The following is an 8,632-nucleotide window of genomic DNA, read 5'->3' as shown; positions in this document are numbered from 1 at the left end:
CAAGAGACTTCCAGAAAAACATCTATTTCTGCTTTATTGACTATGCCAAAGCCTTTGACTGTGTGGACCACAATAAACTGTGGAAAATTCTGAAAGAGCTGGAAATACCAGAGCACCTGACCTGCCTCTTGAGAAACCTATATGCAGGTCAGGAAGCAATAGTTAGAACTGGACATGGAACAACAGACTGGTTCCAAATTGGGAAAGGAGTACATCAAGGCTGTATATTGTCACCCTGCTTATTTAACTTCTATGCAGAGTACATCATGAGAAACGCTGGGCTGGAAGAAGCACAAGCTGGAATCAAGATTGCCGGGAGAAATATCAATAACCTCAGATATGCAGATGACACCACCCTTATGGCAGAAAGTGAAAAGGAACTAAAAAGCCTCTTGATGAAAGTGAAAGAGGAGAGTAAAAACATTGGCTTAAAGCTCAACATTCAGAAAACTAAGATCATAGCATCTGGTCCCATCACTTCATGGGAAATAGATGGGGAAACAGTAGAAACAGTGTCAGACTTTATTTTGGGGGGCTCCAAAATCACTGCAGATGTTGATTGAAGCCATGAAATTAAAAGACACTTACTCCTTGGAAGGAAAGGTATGACCAACCTAGATAGCATATTCAAAAGCAGCGACATTACTTTGCCAACAAAGGTCCATCTAGTCAAGGCTATGGTTTTTCTAGTGGTCATGTATGAATGTGAAAGTTGGACTGTGTAGAAAGCTGAGTGCTGAAAAATTGATGCTTTTGAACTGTGGTGTTGGAGAAGACTCTTGAGAGTCCCTTGGACTGCAAGGAGATCCAGCCAGTCCAGTCTGAAGGACATCAGTCCTGGGTGTTCTTTGGAAGGACTGATGCTAAAGTGGAAACTCCAATACTTTGGCCACCTCATGCGAAGAGTTGACTCATTGGAAAAGACTCTGATGCTGGGAGGGATTGGGGGCAGGAGGAGAAGGGGACAACAGAGGATGAGATGGCTGGATGGCATCACCGACTTGATGGACATGAGTTTGTGTAAACTCCAGGAGCTGGTGATGGACAGGGAGGCCTGGCGTGCTGCAGTTCATGGGGTCGCAAAGAGTTGGACACGACTGAGCAACTGAACTGAACTGAACTGAACTGCATGGATAGAGGCGAGAAAGTTTTGAACAAATACAAGTGAAAACCAGTATTGCCATGAAGACTACTAGAAAGGTGATTCTGGTGAAAACTCAGACAGAAATGGTCAGCATGGTATTCAAATCTGGAGGAAAGATAATCCTTTTTATAAAGTGACAAAAATTAACTCCCTCAATTTGTTCATATTCTAGTATGTGGTAGAAGGTAGATGAAACTGGATAGTTAACGAGATTTCTAAGAAAATTATTGAGAGAGAGGCTTGGTTCCTTCTAACTGTTCATAGTGAAATGTGAGAAAAAAGATAGTCATGGAGATGGAATCGTTAAGGAAAGAGGAACCAGAATGCAAAGATTTCAAAAATTCTCAAGCTGACCACACTACAAAATATAAGAAAGTGTCCAGTAGAGAACAGTAAGGATGTGGTGGCAAATATACCATCCAACAAGGAAATCAGTGTGGTGTGAATCATAAATTTAATTAACCATCTCAAAAAAGGCAAAAATAGAGATGAGACTATATCCACAGAAGAACTGCCAGCTGGAACTACAGGAAATAGAGAAATGGGATGAAATGAAGAAAGAGGGTTGGACTACTTAGACTCAAGAGAACTGTATCTATTATTCTGCTAATATGCACTATCCTTTAAGACAAGGGAAGAACCCCAAATGCAATTCAGAGGTCATCAGGGCTGCCACTTCCACCACAGAGTGTGTGGACATGTGAAATAGGGGTGCAGAGCTGCCTTTATTTTTATTTCAAGGGGTGGGGAAAATGCCCAGGAGAGAATGTGTGGCAGAATGAGCTCCACCCTACAGAGCTGCAGGCTCATGATCTCTGCCAGGCAGAGTAATTTTCACCAGGAAGAACCACGTAATTTTCACCAGGCAGAACGGTGGAGGCAGGGATGATGACTGAGTCCGGGGGCAGGATCTTGCCTGAATAAACATAGAAGGCAGTGCATTGAGAAAAAGAGAATTATTCTCGTGCCTCCAGATATAGAATCCTTGCCTTGCTAGGATTTATGCTTGCTTGAGACATTCACACCTTCCTTCTTTCTTTCGACTTTTTTCCTTTGGATTGGAATGTGTGTCCTTATGTTATTTGTCCATGCCCCGCCATTGTATTTCGAAGGCAAATAACTTGTCTGGTTTAAAGGGTTCACAGCTGGAGAATTTTGCCTCAGGACTATTTTTACCCTAATTTCCACCCATATCTGATTTAGATGATATTTCAGTAAGACTCCAGACTTTAGATTTTAAAGTTGATTCTGGAATGTGTTAAGGCCTTTGAGACTGTTGGGATAGAATGAATATATTTTGCTTGTGAAAAGGACAATATTGGAGGGGTCAGGGATAGAATGCTCTGGATTTTGTTTGTATCTCCCCAAAATTCATTTGTTAAAGCCTAAATTCCCAATGTGATAGTAATTGGAGGGTTTTTTGGGGAAGTGATTCGATCATAGAGTGGAACCTTCATGAATGGACTTATGCCCTAATAAAAACAGAACAAAACATAGGATCTTGTTGCTTTCTGTCACATGAGGATACAATGAAAAAATAGACATCTACAAACTACAAATCACAATGTCACCAGACATAGCACTTTGAGTCTGTACTTTCCAGCCTTCAGAGTTGTGAGAAAGCAATTTTTGTTATTTAAACCTCCAGTCTATGGTTTTTCCAGTAGTCATGAATGGATGTGAGAGTTGGACTCTAAAGAAAGCTGAGTGCAGAAGAATTGATGCTTTTGAACTGTGGTATTGGGGGAGACTCTTGAGAGTCCCTTGGACTGCAAGGAGATCCAACCAGTCCATCCTAAAACAGATCAGTCCTGGGTGTTCACTGGAAGGACTGATGTTGAAGCTGAAACTCCAATACTTTGGCCACCTGATGCAATGAGCTGACTCCTTTGAAAACACCCTGATACTGGGAAAGATTGAGGGCAGGAGGAGAAGGGGACAACAGAGGATGAGATGGCTGGATGGCATCACCGACTCAATGGACATGAGTTTGTGTAAACTCCGGGAGTTGGTGATGGACAGGGAGGGCTGGCATGCTGCAGTTCATGGGGTCGCAAAGAGTCAGACACGACTGAGCAACTGAACTGAACTGAACTGAAGCCATCTAGTCCGTAGTATTTTTGTTATATCATCCCAAATTGACCAAGACTGTTAGTGTCTAAGTCCTTGTCCTGTCCTAACAAGAATACTATTAAGCCAATTTAGCAAGAATTTCCCTACCTTTGTCTTTTAGCAATTTCTTATCCTCTGACCATCTAACTCTGCTTTTCACCTATATATTCCCAGCTGGCTTTGCTATATCTGGAACTGAGCTCAGTCTTTTTTCTCTATTGCAATAGCCTTGACCCTTATTGCAATAATCTTGAATAAGTCTTCCTTAGCATTTTCACATGTGTTAGTATAATGTTTCTATTACAGTCTGGTGCTGCAGCTCATATAAGATCAGATTCATCACTGCACACCCAGAACTATAACCTTGTGCTCCAGTTATAAACCTTTTAATACTGTTTTCATTTCTGACCAATTGAGCGGAGATGTGTTAGTGAGTTCAACTCCTAATCCTGTGTTCTAGATGATAGCACAGTAAGGACAGACTTTGATTCTTAACTATATGTGTATAATCTTGAAACTATTAGAATTACAGATTTCTGTGATCTAGAAAATGAGAATTTCTCAGTTGACTGAACACCCCATTCTTGAATCCCTGCAGACTACTTTTATCTTAGAGAAATTCTGAAACAAAAGGGTTCCAAGATCATGCCTTCAGACCCCAAGCCTTTCTTGGCCTTCCCAAAAAACACCCCTTACACCCCGAGCTCCAGTCACTCCATACTCCTCTCTCTACTCTCCCTTTTCCTTCCCCTCTCAGAATGCTATCTTGAAACTTCCCTGCTGGCTTAGATGGTAAAGAATCTGCCTGCAATTCTGTAGACCTGGGTTCAATCCCTGGGTTGGGAAGATCCTCTGAAGAAGGGAATGGTTATCCACTCCAGTATTCTATCCTGAAGAATTTCATGGACACAGGAGCCTGGGGGGCTACAGTCCATGAGGTCACAAAGAGTTGGATACAACTGAGAGACTAAATGTTCAAAGATAAATGTATTGCATCTATACCTTCTGTGTGTATGTGTGTGTTAGTCTCTCAGTCATCTCCAACTCTTTCTAACCACTATAGCCCTCCAGGCTCCTCTGTCCATAGGATTCTCCAGGGTAAGAATACTGGAGTGAATAGCCATTCCTTTCTCTGGGGATCTTAGTAGATAATGCTAAATCCAGTTCCAAACAGAACCAAACTGAGAAAGTAACATTTAAAATTTAATCTTCAATCAAATTCCATGACTAAAGACTTCCCTAAGTCCCAAAGAAAAAGAGAGAAATTTGTTGAACAATTCAAGAAATATTGGATGCTTACTCTCTGAGATTCCCTTAACATATCAATTTATCCATTTATTTGTAGAGGAGACTTTCTATGGTTTAAGAAAGCTAAATGGACAATTATTTTGGAAGACCTTAAGAGATCTCAAACCATTGCAGAGCCCAGTCAGAGAGTAAGGAAGTTTTAAAGAATTATTATAAAACATTCCGAGTTTGATGCTGTTAAAATTGATTGGTCATGAATTCAAAATTGTAAACAATTAAAGGATGAAATTGTGGCAAATTATCATCAACAATGAGAAACTACTTTGAAAGAGTAGTGAAAGCTTGACTTTACCATATAGCTTGTGCTCTAGCCATGGTTTTCTACATGGTCTAAGACTTAAGCTTTATGGCACAACCAAAAAAGTCTATGTTTAAAATGCTGACTGGATGGAGGGGATATGAATGATTCATGTTGCTGTATGGCAGAAACCAACAGAACATTGTAAAGCAATTATTCTCCAATTTAAAAAAAATAAAATGTTGACATGTCTGAACTTCACACAGTACCTCAACAGTGTGATAGTAATATCTCTAAAAGAAAAATTAGAAGATACACCACTAAATTATTTTAAACTTAAAGAATCCCCAAAACTGGCCTCCACTGACCAAGATACCTACAAGTACTGTAAAGAAAAAGCCCTTTGGGTTTGAGAATGTCCATTCCTCAGAAAGAAAGAAAAGACCCAAAAAGTCTCTTCACAGGAGGAATACTAACTCAGGTCTGAGGGAGCAGACTTTCCTTATCCTGAATTCCCAATAAATTCATGGTGATGTTACCCATGTGAGTTGAAGGGCATCCTACTATATTTCTTATCAATATTGCAGTGACATATTTCACCCTTAACATTGCTTCATTCCCCAGCTTCTTTCTCAAAGTCACCAAATTTTGTCCATGGTGGGCTTTGATAATTTGCCCCCAGTCCCTCATTATCTTTAAAGGATCCCTTCAGGGCCAATACAATTTCCTTCTTAGAACAGCTACCTTCATAACTTCATGAAATGGGGTTAAACTTCCTTGTGATCCTGAAGGACTTCTTTCACAAGTCTCCTATTTGTTCCCTTCACACCTGTTTCCTCTAATGGCTTCCTAAGTTTCCTGACTTCCCTAAGTTTCTCTGTCATCTTTGGCCTAGTACCTATCTTATAGAGAACTTAAGGCATTGAGTTCTGAACTGAAGGCAGTCCATCCTAAAGGAGATCAGTCCTGGGTGTTCATTGGAAGGGCTGATGTTGAAGCTGAAACTCCAATACTTTGGCCACCTCATGCGAAGAGCTGACTCATTGGAAAAGACCCTGATGATGGGAAAGATTGAGGGCAGGAGGAGAAGGGGACAACAGAGGATGAGATGGCTGGATGGCATCACCGACTCGATGGACATGGATTTGGGTGGACTCTGGGAGTTGGTGATGGACATGCAGTCCTGCCGTGCTGCGGTTCATGGGGTTGCAAGGAGTCGGACATGACTGAGCGACTGAATTGAACTGAACTGAACTGAAGGTAATTAGTAGAAAGAACTTCTCCTCTTTGTAGACAAGGAATTCCACTATTATCTGGCATTTATGTGGTGCAGAACCCCATAATAGAGTGCTATAGTAGGTAAACGTAGATCTATCCATGTCCCTCCCTAAGATTCCCCAAGATTATTTAACACCAGAGTAACTTGAAGGACTCTGCCCAATAAGTCAGGGATTGCTAGATAAGGGACTCCTGGTTCCTACTTCTAGCACATGCAACACTTCCTCTCTGGTTACTAAAAGGCCAAATGGAAAGGGGTACTGGCTATTCCAAGACCTGTTAATATGTTTCCGTTCAAATTTAATAGACCTCTATTAGATATACTATCAAGAGGATAACAGCCAGCACACACTGAGGAACGATATAGCAGGTACTCATACAAAAAAACAAAAAAACAAAAAACACAGTCCTCACACCAAAATTACTAGACTCATGCGGGTCACACAGGGACACCCTCCATGTAAAAACAGTTCTTCAAGAGCACAGTATGTGTGTGTGTGTGCACGCGTGCCTGCTTGCGCTCAGTCGTGTCTGACTCTGCAATCCCATGCACTGTAGCCATCCAGGCTCCTCTGTCCATGGGATTTTCCGGGCAAGAATACTGGAGTGGGTTGCCATTTCCTTCTCCAAGGGATCTTCCCAACCCAGGGATTGAACCAGCGTCTCTCGCATCTCTTGCATTGGCAGGTAGATGCTTTGCCACTAGTGCCATCTGGGAAGCCCACAAGAGCACAATAGATAATTGTTCTCTGAAGAGAATTCTCTTGATTTTTTGATCAAAATAAAAAAAATTTGATTTTTTTAATTCTCTTGACTGCTTCTTCATTTTACTTTTTTTCTGACTCTTTACATATTTTTCTGACTCTTTGAATTTAGGAGTAAGAGCACTGTTACTTCTAGGGAAGTAACTTTTTGAAGGGAAGAGAATTTCCTTCAAAGAACAAACAATGAAACAAATTTCTCTGGTATATCAGATTATGAATTCAAAAAGGAGCAGTGAAAATACTGAAGGAATTAAGAAAGGCTATAGATAGAATTGCAAATTACTGTAAAGAGAAACAAGCAACTATAAAGAGGAGTCAACTGAAATTAGAAAACTCATTTGCAGAAATAAAATGGGAGTTAAAGCCAACAAATAGCAAACTGGATAATGCAGAAGAATGGATAAATGCTCTGGAAGACAAAACAACAGAAATCACCCAATCAGAACAGCAAACAGAAAGATAAATTAAGAAAAATGAAAGCAAGCATGAGATACTATAAACTATCCCAATCTACACATAATAGGGATCTCAGAGGAGAAGAGAAAAGGGGATCAAAAATGTATTTGAAGAAATTATGGCTGAAAACTTCCCAAGCCTAAAAAGGAAACAGATATTCAGGTACAGGAACCATTCTTCCCTTCAAAGAGTTACTTCCGTAGGAGTAACAGTGCTCTTACTCCTAAATTCAAAGAGTCAGAAAAATATAAGTAAAATGAAGAAGCAGAGGGGCCATTACTCAAATAAGATGAACCCAAACATATCTAGACATATTACAATTAAAGTGGCAAAAAGTTAAAGAGAGGATTCTAAAGGAAGCAAGAAAAAGAAGAGTTAATTGCAAAGGAACTCCAGTAAGTCTATCAGCTGATTTCTCTACAGAAATTTGCTGGCCAGAAGGGAGTTGAAAGATATATTCAAAGCCCTGAAAGGGAAAAACTTGCAACCTAGGATATTCTACCCAGCAAAATTACCATTTAGAACAGGAGGAGAGATAATTTCTCAGATAAACAAAAGCTACAGAAATACTAAACCTATCCTAAAAGAAATATCGAAAGGTCTTCTCTAAATAGAAAAGAAACAATAATCTATAGGAAATGGAAAATCACAATAGGAAAGTAAATCACTTAAGCCAATATACAGATTTTTAAAAATCAAAGAAGTTTCTGTGAAAGTGGTGAGAACAAAAATGAACAAAAAATGATAAACATGAAAATGTAAAAGAGGACATCAAAATCATAAAATGTGTATCTTTGAGTTTTATGTCACTTAAAAATAAATTCAAGTTTCCACATTTATTTTATAATTATCTGACATTTACTGTTTTTATCAAGATTATTTTTAATGTTTAAATCTAAAGTCAAGCTGGAATATTATTTTTGCAAGATTTATAAGTGATCTAGGCACTCTCATTCTATATGGCTGTCCAGTAGACTGACAGCACTTCATGTACTGTTTATATTGTCTCACTGATCTGAAATAACACTATTCACACAACCTTAATCAGGTATGTTGTTGGTTCTATTTTTAGACTATGCAGCATGCTGTTATTCTTTGTCTTCAGATTTATGCCTTGATGGCACATTGTTCTAATGACTGCAGTTCTATAAACTTCATTTATAGAAGAAATTATGGCTGAAAACTTCCCAAACCCTGTACCCCTTCTGAATTTTCATGGCTTTTTAATGTGTTTGATCAGCTCAATTTAAAATTTACAATCAGCTTTTGTGAAATTTTAACTCAAAACACATAAAATTTACAAGTGAAGTAACACAGTTGTTTTGTATAAGA

Source organism: Bos mutus, chromosome 3 (genome assembly GCF_027580195.1).
Source record: "Bos mutus isolate GX-2022 chromosome 3, NWIPB_WYAK_1.1, whole genome shotgun sequence".
Lineage (NCBI taxonomy): Eukaryota > Metazoa > Chordata > Mammalia > Artiodactyla > Bovidae > Bos > Bos mutus.
Note: the sequence above shows the minus strand (reverse complement) of the source record.